This window comes from Temnothorax curvispinosus, unplaced genomic scaffold (genome assembly GCF_003070985.1).
Source record: "Temnothorax curvispinosus isolate PA1 unplaced genomic scaffold, ASM307098v1 QBEX01000209.1, whole genome shotgun sequence".
NCBI lineage: Eukaryota > Metazoa > Arthropoda > Insecta > Hymenoptera > Formicidae > Temnothorax > Temnothorax curvispinosus.
Window position 1 is genome coordinate 101487 of NW_020209989.1, and position 13596 is coordinate 115082.

A 13596-nucleotide genomic window follows, 5' to 3' on the forward strand; every position below is an offset into this window, starting at 1 on the left:
TATAGTTTTTCGTTACTGATCTTTTTGGGAACCGGTATCTTTTTGTAAATCGGTTACAAAATTTTTCCAATTTTTTAGAAAATAATTGAGTGAATCTCAAAGAACTGTATGCGGCGGAATTGAACTTCAGTAGATAAAAAAGTAATATTTTTCAATTTATAGCATTTTAGAAAGAGAGAGAGAGAGAGAGAGAGAGGGAGAAAGAGAGAGAGAGAGAGGGATTGAGAAAGAGGGAGGGAGAGAGAGAGACTATTTACGTGTCTTATTACACATGTCCTCCGGGGCGAAGCCCGGGTAACCAGCTAGTTATATATATATATATATATGTGTGTGTGTGTGTGTGTGTGTGTGTGTGTGTGTACGTTGTAAAATTTATTTTCACGTTCGTTTCATTGATCTCGATGGCAAATCTTTACTAAAGAAATTTCTTGCCTGTAAATAGTATGCAAAAGTTCCTGTTACATTTAGTGTCAAATACAAATTGCAAATAATTTAATAATTCTTGACTTGTCTGTCGATCGAAACGAAGAGAACTTCGTTCGTGCCATATTTCCGGGGAAATGTTATGCGTGAATACGTTAATTAGTCAAAATTTATAAAAATACATAGAATATATGTATACATGTAATACGGAACTCCTACATAAGATGAGATCTTTTAAAAACTGTCTTTTTTGCCTTTGATATCTTCCTACAAAGTAAATTGGATTTATTTTCTCACATCTAACAACAAATAAAGAGAATTTTAAAAAATACATTTTTCTGTCTCGCTAGATTAACATACATCCTAATCTGTGCATATTTCCCATGTAATAATAATAATTGTTCTATTATAATAATTTCATATTCTTAACGTCTAACCAAATTATATTGTTGCATCCTTTTTGTGATATTGATGCGATATTGATGTTCTCGTTTTACGTTGTGCTTATTCTGTAAGCAGCTATCGCCGAGATTACATGTGACAATTCGAATGTTAAGAGAGTTCAATACTAATTTACTTTCTAAAAATAAAGAAAAATCGTAATGTTATCCGTATAGGTCAATGGATCTCGAATTCTATCCCACTGCTCAATGACCTAGATTTTCATATTTTCGGTCAGGACAAAATAAGTTTCGTGTTGTATTTTTCCTTCGTGTGGAATGTATAATATACAGTTCTTTCCTTTCGTTCTTTCAACCGCTGACCTTAACTTATATTTTTTGCGTCACGTCGTTTATTACCTGTCCAACTCGATCAGTCGGCCTGGACAAAGTGACTTTTGGGAAAATTTAATCATTCCATCCATCGTGTCCACGAGTCCTTCTTGTGTGTTGAGGATGGGCGAATTTTCGAGGCAACTTGGCTCACTGACCTGGAATCTTCGACAGTCGGGGAGAAAAATGTTTGCTCAAATATCGAAGCGAGTTTTCACGGAGTTCATGACTCTTCTCGGTCAGCGAAGATCAAGAAGGCCCTTGGATATACGAGTTGGATTTTCAATTTTAAATTGTTATTTTCGTTATTTGCGTAATCGCCGCCTTATATCTATTTAGCGCTGATACCATCGATTTATGCGAGAATGTCTTTTTTCACTCACATTTTTCCACTATTTTTATCCGTTTATCGCATCATGTTATTAAGCGCTGCGAACCATCTATTATCAATAGATTTTAATAATAAAATTAGGTATGCTCTTGTTAATTGTTCGCACACGATATAATACGGATGCGGCGCGCCCCGTTCACGTAATAGCGTTAGAGACAGCGGGGATCGATATTTCCATTCTCTCGTACGTTCGCGTCAAGTCGGATCGTTGAGATTGCAAGGAAATAATATTAACGATTAACGACGTTGAATATCCACCTCGATGAGAATTGGAGTGAGACCTCTCTCATCCGTGTACACACATGCCGACGGCTTAAATGATGCTTTAATAGCTCAAGAATATCGCGAAGGTTACCTCGGCACGCGAGTTCACGATAAGTAATCAGATTTAGATACATTTTGGAATTATTCTTTTCCAATAAGGTTAAATCACGGCCGTAAGAGATATTTTTAGAGGAACAGAACTTAAACTTACGTTCAGAAACAATCGAAATGCTGATTCCGATTGATTGACTAATTAATAATATTTTATATTGCATATTATGCTTAATATTCTTCTCTTGTGCAATTAAAAGTAAGTACAGAAAAGAAAATGCACAAGCATTAGTCGCTGGAAATAGTTAAAATAATGAGACGAAACGCGAAATGAAAGACAGACGCAAATCTACCATCAGTCTAGAAGTTGTCAGGAAAATCGACTCACTGTACACGTCGCGGCCGTCGCGGCAGAACTGGCAGAAGAGCTGCCTTTAAGATTGAATTGTGACGAGACCGAAGAAAAGAGGAAACTACGCGCGGCTCGCGTACGACTACTCGGCGAATAATTCCTTTCCTAAACAAAAGGGAGACAGTCTATTTCCCGGACTGCAGAGTTTGTAGTAGCGCTCGGGATCGTCGAGGGAGACATTATAACGCGCCGGCCATTGTCGGCCGCGCAAGTTCCTGGCGAGAGCAAAAACAATACCGCGCGCGCCGTCATCGAGCCACCGTCATCTCTCCCTCGTTCGCTTTTCATCGCTCGTAAATGCTATCGGCGGTTAGCGGATAGCGATCTTCGGCCACGAGACGAATGGCGCGCGCGAGTCCAACCAACGAGACGCAACCCTTTTCCGCTGGCCAGAAAGTTTCTGAAGGAAGCGGGCAGACCGTGACGCAGTCGGGAAGTAGGTTGGGTGGGCGACCAGAACGAAGCGACGAACTGATTTGATACTCCTCGCAGATAATTTTATTACATTTTATTTAATAATAAGCGAGACGAGTAGCTCTTTTTTTTGTTATTTGATATCTCAGGAGAATCTCGACAGCGAAAGTATATATAACGCTCGATATAACGAGGATAAGAATCACGAAACGATAGTCGAGATTTTTCGTAAAATTACACATCAGAAGAAGAAAATGGCTTAAACGAAGATAATGAGAATATCACGAAGAGAGCAAATACTAACGAAATCTTGAGAAGTAATTCCCGAGTGAAACCGAATGCACGTACTAATAACGTTAATCGATTTTTGTTATTATCCCCGAGATAGGCGAATATAGTTCATATTGGCAGCTTCCGATGACATCATGAACGAGATCCCGCAATCCATCGCTCGAATGGCATCCATAGAAAGTGAAGAACCGCGGTAGATTCGGATGATCGGATGTCTATGGTATGTTCATCCTGCTATTGAAGAATCCTGTTACCGTGAAAGCGTTGCGTTAGCACGCTTTCGAATAACGTCACTATATGGGTGTGACCGGCGAACGGCAGGAAAGAGAGAGACGAGAGCGTCCATTTCTACCTACACCTGCAACGCGTGCCGATGGCTTTTTGCGAAAAAAAAGTCAATTGTAAAGCGGAAGTGTCAAAGCCGTGCGGAACGCGTAGAATACGGAACGCGACGCGCGATTCGCCTATTGTTTTTTTCGTTTGGCAACACACGGTTCTGACAAAAAGTTGTTTTGAATGTAAATATTTACGTATCGTCGTGAGCTTCCTTTCATTTGGAGAAAATCACGCCGTTGAGAGCTCGTATCTGGGTGCTACATGATAAACTATCAATTCAACTTGATCGAAAATAATTGTCTATCTCAATTGCGTAAAGAATCGCAACATTGTATGGTGTGATTCAGTCGTGTCGTGACATCAATGCTGGCCTCATTTTCGCGCAGCTCTCCCGAAACTCGAATTTCGCGCAGAAATTCCCACCGCGACGATCGTCGCGTACCTAATCGACCTGCGGCCTTCGCGCGAAATGTCACCGGGGGAAAAGTTCGCCCGCCGATGTTGTACATCCGCGCGCATCCGTTCCGAATCTACTGCGAATTTACCGCAGATCGAAACTGCATTTCGATCGAGCCCGTGAGACCACCTCGAAAGCTCGTTTGCCTTTTGTACCAACACGATATCATTCTGTAGGATCATCCGTGTAGGACAAGTCATCCCCATCTCGGCAACGCTGCTATATTAAGGCAGCGATGTCGTTTTTCCTGCGAGATTTACACAGTCAAAAATTTAATGTCCTAGAAAGTAAACTCTAAATTTTGTGTTAAAATAATTCATGCATTGTGTTATTTTTTACATTTATAGAAATGTTATTTTGTCGATATAACATTTCTAAATGTAAAAAATAACACAATGCATGAGTTATTTTAACACAAAATTTAGAGTGGACTTTCTGGGACATTAAATTTTTTACAGTGTAGAGAATCGGATCGAAATTGCAAACTATTTTACCGAAATAAACGAAGTAATATTAAACGTAATATATTATATTGATGCGAAAAATTTGTCAAATAAAGTTGAAAACAAAATTTCGACAAATTCGAAGGAAAATTGTTGCCACAAGCTTCTGGACACCTTTTTTTCATCCAAGAAAAAATTTTTCAATCCCTTTTTTAAGGAACTTCAATTTTCTGATTTTATTTAGTACAAAGCTCGATGGAAAAACGACAAACCTCTCGCACCGACCTAATATAAATATCATCTTAAACTATTATAAAAGCGTCTTCAACATACGAATAAACATATGGAAAATTGTAAGAAACGAAGACGTAGTATGATGCGAAAACATAATACTCATTCGCGTTTTATTTTATTATTGTTCAAAGTATCGGCGAGATCCCTTTTAGCTCAAATGAATTCTCTCTTTTGTAACCTCGTGTCGTTATCAAGTCGCATTAATGATTCTCTTAGAAAAGAAAATAGCAATGTTCGCTAACTCACCGTGTGACTTATCTGGCGATCGGACGGGTGTCTCGGGCGAGGAACAGCCAAGGTCCCGTCCTTACGGCCCCGCGCGCGAAAGATTTCCTGGACGATTAATCTCCCACCTGCCGACCCTGGCCTCTGAAACGGAAAGGTTTTCGGAGTCAAGGACGCGCATGCAACGTTTCTTGTTCTGTCAATCGATATTCCTTGAATAAGGCTAGACCGCCGCGGCTTTTCATTTTGCGTGACCACGAAGGGAGGTGCTGGACTATAGTCGGCCTCGGTACGATCTTAGATGGTACCAGTTGGTAGCGCGGTGGATACCCCACCGCGAATCCTTTATACGCGATACGACGAGACTTACGTCCGAAATTATGCACTGCTATTCTCGTCGTTTCTCCTTTGCGAAGCCTAATAACGGTCTCGCGTGTAAGAGAGTTATTATTGCGAATAGGCAGTCACGTGTATCTTACGTTAACGAACACTCGCTCAATATCAGAAAGAGAAGGCCGATAGGGCGTCCGCGTCGCAGGATTTGTGTTTGGATCATTCAAAAGACGCGGACGCATTTTATGTATCCGGCTCGTCGTTACCAGCACAGCCGGGTACGCACCGACCTATAACGGCGCGCACCTCGTGCCGCGAGCTTATCCTCGTCGCTCCGTGAATTTATGGAATGAACCGACGACGTTTATATGCGCTCCGCGCTCGCGCGCGCATCCTTGGAAGCTAGGGTGCGTATAAAACAGCAAGACGGACACGACGGTATCACGCGAGGTATTTTACAACGTCGCGGCATCGTTGCAGTTCGGATCCGTAATACCGTACGTAAATACTAGTCTTTAAACAATAGTCCATTATCTTTTTATGTAGGCAGTAGCGAAACGCAACATTATACGAGTTGCCTCTTTCAAACTATATTTGAATTGTGACCGTACCGTTTATCAACTATTTGGAACGTATCCAGGTTTTGTTTTAATATCTGTCTCATAATATTCAAAAATACTTTTAAAGAAGAATATATTTTTAGAACATGAAAGAACACATAAAATATTATTAAAAGCTAGTTATAAAAGTAAAAAATTTTACAAACTTAAAAATTAAGTGTAGAATAATAATAAGTGTAGTTAATAATAAGAATACTGTAAATTATTTTATAAAAACGGACTTCGGTAGTCGATTAAAAAAATGCCAGTAGACTTCTCATATTTCACTTTGCGCTATTAAATGATAACAAATTCAAAAAGAGAAATCTAAAGCTTCCAATATTTGAAAAAATATTTAATTTCCATGAATATCGGATAAAAACTTTTTTCTATAACTTCAACTTTGAAAAGCTGCTTTTTATATTTCTCCAAATCTCCATCTTAAAAAGATCGATCGAACCATATTGGATATTTATTTGAGTAAAATAGTTTAAGAAGCATATTGCAAGAATTCTTACAAAAATCTCTTCCGTCCATTTTGCAGTTAAATAAGCATAAGGAAACTCGATTCCGTTATCCGCGAACGTTTATCTCGGCACAGCGCTGCTTGGCTCAAGAAGAAAATAAAAAAGAGAGGAGAGAGAGAGAGAGAGAGAGAGAGAGGAGAAAGGGAGAAAAAAAGAGAAAAGGAGAGAGGAGAAAAACCGCGCAGAAATCTGAGCTGAAAGATATAGATAAGATATAATAAATTCCGTAAAAGTCAATTTTCATCTGAAATGACGATCATCCCGTCTAGACTAGATCATTCAGTACAAAAGAAACTGCTAGGTCACTCAGAATAAAAAAAGGCACGATGAATATTCCTCGCGAGATTAAAACGGAGTTAATGATCGATTAAGAACATAGCGTCGCGCATTTCAATTCCCTTTACTCCATTTTTCTCCATCGGTTTTTGCGCTCTCAACTTCAGATTTTTCTCATCGACATTGTCGTCAAATAAACGTCGAAGCCTGATCACACTTAATTTTAAACGCGAGATGTAAAAGCAGCTTTCTATATATATATATCCATAAAATAAAATTAAAATAAATTAATTTTGTTATTAATTCATAATTAAACAAAGTTCTATGAAGAGAAGTGAAGAAAATGAAAAAAAATGAGGAAGAGAATTAGTGGTTGAATAGCAGAGTGCGCGGTTTAATTGAAGAACGTGATACGGTATTTCGCGATTCGCTCTGATTTTGCGCGCGAAGGTGGAGGCGCGAGGAGGATTCCGTGAGGGACGTCATCGTCAAGCTGATTTTCAAGGGAATGCGGGAATCCAGTTTGCGGTTAGGCGAAAAACTGGACGATATTATTTCCACGTTTGGTTTCGCACAACCTTTAATTAACTCGCTAAAGTCCGCACGAAAGTACGCTTTCTGATATTACCGCCGGCATTTCTATGTAATGCCACGTAAGTTTCTCCTAGCGAGTTTCAATTGCAATTGTAATTACTACATATTATTTCCTCGTCAAAATTACCTCGAATAATAATGTTTAAAATTATATATCGTAACGTTGTTATAATAATGCAATAAAAAGCGTTTTGAAATGTATGATGAATGTGTCCTTCTTCATATAATGTGTATCTGCTTCATAGTGTGTGTTCGATATAAATTATCAGGAGTACTTCGTCCGTCCGCAAATAGCGTATTATTCTTAGGAGGGACATAAAAGTCTGAACGCCTGTATTTTACTTGATTCAGGAATGTGTCACAAGGTTTTCGCGCCCATCAGTCCACACCGGGCGAAGAAGATGCACCCTCCGACGGTACAGGGTTGACTTCCGCGGTGGAACGCGACAGATGTAAAGAACACGGGATCGCGGCGCTGTTGGAAGAGCGGAGGGGAGCGCGTCGGGTTGAACGAAAGGGATGAAAGCCAGGGTACGAGATACGGATGGAAGAGGGATGGAAGATCCTGGAAGCGAGAGGAGTGGAATCGCGCGCAGCTAGTGGGGGAGTCGGTGGTAGGTGAGAAGAAAGGACAGAAAGCGCGAATGGAGGGATGAAGGGATACGCAAGTTAGGGAAGGACGTATGAAACACAGACGAAAGAGAGAAGAGAGAGAGAGAGAAGTCACACGGAGAGGAGAAGTAGTCACATAGATAGAAGGAAAGGAAGCGGTATTCAAGCGGTCCGACTAAAAGGGGATGGACGATGTGCAGGAAAGAGAGAGAAAGCAGCGATGGCTGAAAAGCGACGTGGATATATACCGACTGTGAGAAAGCGAGAGCAAGTATTTCGAGTCGGTGAACGCGAGAACGGACCAGAAAGAGACGAAAACGATGGCGCTGAAGACATGACACAGAATTTTAGAAACGGAAGAAGAGGAAAACGAGGAACGCGAATAGGAATGGGACAGAAGGAAGAGAAGGTTGCAAGTAAGAGCAAAAGAGAGAGAGAGAGAGAGAGGGGAGGCAGAAAAGGAGAGATGAACGGAGAGAAACGCGAGTAAATTGGAGACAGTCGACGGAGGGGGAAATCGCGTAAAACAGAGGGAGAGGAATTCACGTGGCGGCGATGGCGGAAGGGTGGCGGTCCTTCGAAAAGAGACGGAGGATAAATTTTCAGAAGCTATAGAGTAGAGTTCATTTGGACTCTCGAAAAGAGACGCGTGCTTGCGTTGCAAGAAGGAAGAGAGACGAAGAGAGAGTAAGGAAGCTTGATACACACGCGCCAAGAGGGTTCTCCAAATTTGCCGACCATGGCATGGCCGCGCGAGAGAAAGAGCGCGCGAGTAACGGCGCGAGGAAGGGAGAGCGATCCGCGGCGGGGGTGGAAGAGTATTACAGAGAGAAAGAGAGAGAGAGAGAGCGAGACGGGCAGAACGGGAGCGAGACAGTAGGAGAAAGCGAGGAAGAGGGAGTACCAGGAGGCCGAGGCTGCGGCGTAGCCTCAGTGCCGGCGCAGTGGCCGGGCCATCGTGTCCTGTGCCCAGGTCTCCGTGCTCTCCTCTCTCCGTCTCTGATCCTGTCGTCAGTCATACGAACTCTGCACGGTGCATCGCCGTCATCGCCGCCGTCACCGTCGTTGTCATCATCATTACATCTGTTTCGACCGCAAAGTTCTTACCCCGTGGTGTTCTATCGTGTCCTGCCATCATCGCACATCTCTCTTTCTCTCTCTTTCTCTCTCTCTTTCTTTCTCTTTCTATCCTTCTCTCTCTCTCCTCTCTTTCTCTTTCCCTGTCTCTCTTTCTTCTCCTTTCTCGGTCTTCTCTTCGTCGAGTCGACGATCGAACGAATCGCGCGGCGTCCGCGTCTCCGATGAGAGGTAGCGCGACGCGACGTGGTGCGACGACACCCGGTAAGGTCGCCCTCGCGAGAGACGCGGCCTGACTTCCTGGTGCGGGGAGGGTTGTTGCTAACAGGCGTTACTTGCTGACGTATGGTGTGCGCGGTCACGTAAAAGCGACGCAGGAGTCACGAATTGCCGACGGTACAGAGAGTGGCGGTACAGAGAGTTACCCGGGAATTAGTGACGAACGGTGAGACATCCTTCGCCGGGCAACAGCGGCCAGGAGGATCGAGCTGAAGAGGTGGGAGCCATGCCGCCCGGGCGAGCTTCCCTCGAGGCAGCCAGCAGGATCGTCCAGCTACTGTCTTCCTGTCCTATGCGGCTGCCTGCTCGTGCTCGCTCTTGCTGAGAGGTAAGCAAGATCCTTGGACTCCGACAGGACGAAGATACGATTATTGACGGCGTTCGAAATCGCAAGCGGCTCTCTTCGTCCTGCTCGAGAGATCGAGAGCGCGACTTCAGAACGGATGCAGATCGCGCTACGTGAATGGGAGTAAGCATTCGCAACAGTATCGGCTTATTTAAATGTGAAGGATTTGATGGAGACAATGGCATGATTGAGAATGGCGTTTTCTAAATCGTAAGTACAATTTAGAGATTTCTTTTCTAATTCCTGTACGCGTCTCTATTATCTTTTGAATAAGTATTCTACGACAGTAATATTTATTAACGATACGAATTTAAGGTTCTTCGTAAATATACAAACAAGAAACAATTTCCATTTGTTCATAATATATATATTTATCGAAAACTGATACTCCATCGAGCGATGTGCATGCCTCTTGTTTTTCTACGATGAAGAAAAACGAAACTCTTTCCGGTCTTTTGTATTTTACGCCATCTTATCATTTACGTTATCATAAACTTGTAAAATCTATTTAATAATTAACCAAGCTTCGTTGATCTATAATTGTGATTACTTGTGAGAGAACTCGTGAATTTCCGGGTTGCGGATTCCGCGCGACTGCTGATTGGAAGACGCTCCTCTTCGCCGTAATAAAAGTCAAGAGGATTACTTTGAAACTTTAGTCCCAACGACGCGCTTCTCTCAGAAATCGTTTGATGAATTACATTTTCCCAAGATACTTCTATCTGATTACGCAAAGCGATCGTAAAGTCGATAGATCCTTCAATCCAGTCTCTTCCTGGTGTAAAATTTCTTCGTGATGTTCACGAAACTCGTCTAATGGTTCGGATTTCATTTCGTGTTCATCGCTCCTGATCGTTTTGTGCGAAACTGCGTTGGGTTATGTCAATGATATGCACAGTTTTCCGGTTTGTAGCGAACAACGATGGCGTGTCCTTAGAGAATAACCGTTCAACGCTCGTTGACGGTCCAAAACGCGTCGGCGTCTGTGGCGACAATCGACTCTCCGCTGCTTTGCAACATCGTAGACGCCACAATTCGACTATCTTCTCGGATAACTGCCTCCCATGCGTGAATATATTCGATAACCTGATATCGCAGGCATTTAACGTGATTCAATCCCCTTTGCATGGACTTACACGGAGTATCGTCAAGTCTTGTTAGTCTCTAATTTCGCAAAAATTTAAATAAACGAGCGCATTCCTATAGGAATTCACGCATATGCGTGAAAGAATCCGCATTAATTGGAGATAATTGAAAAAAAAAGGAAAATATTTTTGATATCATAATTATCCAATAAAAACTGATGTTCTATCGAGCAGTAAGAACTTTAAATTAAATCCACTGGTAGAAGAATTCCTCTGCTGTTTAAAGAAATGTCACTCCTTTCTTTTTCTATATTGGAAATTAAATCTTTCTCACGATATTGCGGTTTGAAGATCTTCTCGATCCATTTTTCGACACTGACACTCGACTTATGCGGCATTCCGGGGGCTATGCATTAATTACTGAAAATCCAAGCATGAATCATGATGTAACGCACAATGCGCGCGTTGACGTGAACGTCAACCGTCCGGTTATTATCGTGTGCTCCAGGAATTTTGGCCGGTACACCGTGAGGTCCCGCTGTCGATGAATCCCGGTCGACAGAATAGACGAGCGTGCTGCGAGCGTGTTCATACGGTCCCGGTATCTCCGGTAACGTGAGGAACGATCGTGTTAATTAAAGCTTGCCCAAACACGTATCACATTTTATCGGGAGTGAAATAAAGATCCACGAAATACATCCCTATGAAACTGTATATCGAGGATTCATCGACGTTGTTGAGCGAGCATGAGAATATTTTAGAAAGAATGTATACATATATATACGTATATATATTTTATATACATATACTATATTATATTATATATATATTTTTTTATATATATTATATTTCATATATATGCAAATATGCATACATGTATACATAAAATATAAAAAAGTTATGTATGCGGGAAAAAAAGAGTTATTATCTTCGACATCAAAATAATGTCCCCTTATCGTTTCCCCCTCGTCTGTCACATACCCTAAGGTTTTCCACCCCGGTGTGATGGAACATCTTACACATTCACGAGTAATATTTGCCGAAGCGAGACACATTTAAGACCGCTTGATCCACATGACGAAGGAGAGTGACAGAGTCGTTGGAACACGCGACTCCCCAGGAGATCGCGTCGGTAGGCTCGTTTTATTCTTCCCGCGTCCATTTAAGATGATGCAAAACGACGGCGCTCGTAAAAACCACCGCCGGCTGTTTGTGTCTTGGGAACGACACCCGGGAATCGCGATGATCGCTATCGCGTGAAGTTTATCGCCGATTTTTACATTAATCATCATCGCCCGTAGATTCACGCCTTCCCCGCATATTTTAGCATCCAATCTTATTTAAATATCTGATCTATCCATAAATCGAAGCGAACTAAATTACAATTCGCATTCAGATTTATTGACATTCGTCCAAAGATATGAACAGGGTTGGTGTTCATTCTTAGGGAGCGTATCAAGCTGGCATTCGTTAACGTCCGATAATCACGTTATCGACACCCGTACGTACTTCTAATTAAACTAGCCGATGCTCTCCGAATTATGGCGGCGCCTTACGCTGGAAATTCTCAGCTAATCGAGGGACACGAGTTTTCAACTTCGGTAACCGCGCGCGGCTGACAAAGTTACCCTGGTATCGGACATCGAATCGGAATGTCGGATTCCGACACTGCCGCCGTGCGAGCCATAATTTCTCTTGGCGGCACACTAATTTCCTTTAACAAAATCGTTTTCGCGAACTCGGCCGTTTCTAACCGTAATGTACGGACAGTCATTTCCGGTCCGCACATCTGTTAATTTCCCGTCGTAAGCTTTCTGACTTTCAATTTTGTAACTTTGTCCAAGAGATAGTGCAAAAATAAAACAGTCACCTATTTACATCTAAGAATGATCTATTTGTGTTTGTCACCAACAGATTTCTTAAGAGAAGAATTACTTCAATCGAAGACGATCGCACCGTTGGCATCACATATTACAAAAATACCTCTGCACAGCGGGAAAGTTAATTTTACCCGCGTTTTCGCGCAGACGACGACACTATAGAGAATCACGCACTCGTTCTAAGCGAAGATATCGCGATGAGCGCCGAGTAGGGATCGAATCATTAATTTCAATTTCGCGAGTCGGTATTCTCGGTTTAGCGATTTGGTCAAGTTAGCCGCTACTTCAAGTAGGCCAACAGGCCAAATTAAAATGTGAGGGAGTTAACGGACGCGCGCGAATGTCTCTAGAGACAAAAGACATTCTGACCCTGTCGTCGTCGAGCGCAAACGCGCGCGGAAGTTTTTCCTCTCCTAATTTTAAATTCTCCGCGGGATACGGAATTTCTACCTGGAGAACTCACCGGTGAATTAGGACGCCATCCGGGAATACCTAACGACGTGCGCGCGCGCGCACGTACTGGTCGCGCAAATCGCAAAACAACAATAAAGCAAGGCACACACACTTTTCGTAGAACGTAACAGTAAGGACCAATCGCGCTGGTCGATTCGGCCGTCTGTAACCGTAGAAGTAAAAATCGAGCAACACGATTAGTCGAAACCTTTATACTGTTACGTTCTACGAAAAGTGTGTGTGCCCTGCTTAACTCCGCAACGGCCGTGGAGAACGTGAAAATCGTGGAAATCGTGGAAATCCGGTGCCCAAACGAGGAGACACATCATCCGGCGATCAGATTCTTTCGCTCTCTCGAATCAGAAATCGACGGAGCTTCCTGTCGTTACAATTTCATGTTGTTACATGCTTCTATATGTGGAATCGCCTGTCCCAGAAACTTTTCCCAACTGAAAAATTTAGTACGTCCCTCCATTCCCCACACAGGGAATGTTAGTTTCTCAGCGGCGAAATCTCGCTTGTTTCGATGCCCAATCTAATCTCGACGGATTCCGATTCCTCTTCCAGCATCCGATATAATTTTAGCGCGGAGACGGCGCATTCCGATCTTTCGAGCGTCCGCGTTTTCTTTCCCCTTCTTTTTTTCGTATTATTTTTATTACCAGCGGACGGTTTTCGTGTCGGATATATATCGGATGGTGCTGGGCTCCCAGCAACAAGGCTATCGATAACAGGGAAAGCGGATATTTCCGCATCTTCGC

The 13596-nt window shown here is 42.6% G+C and overlaps 1 protein-coding gene across 3 annotated transcripts in view; it reads left to right on the top strand.

Moving 5' to 3' along the window:
- Window positions 1-8640: 8640 nt before the first annotated feature.
- The window catches only part of LOC112465969 (dipeptidyl aminopeptidase-like protein 6), a 63514-nt gene continuing 58558 nt past the window's right edge, over window positions 8641-13596 (top strand). For 2 of the 3 annotated variants that reach the window (XM_025033832.1, XM_025034110.1), the window contains exon 1: window positions 8641-9399. The gene's annotated coding sequence lies outside the window, so the exon portion shown is untranslated. Of the gene's footprint in view, window positions 9400-9430; window positions 9628-13596 lie in introns of those variants that run through there. The other variant, XM_025034042.1, reaches the window with a different exon arrangement.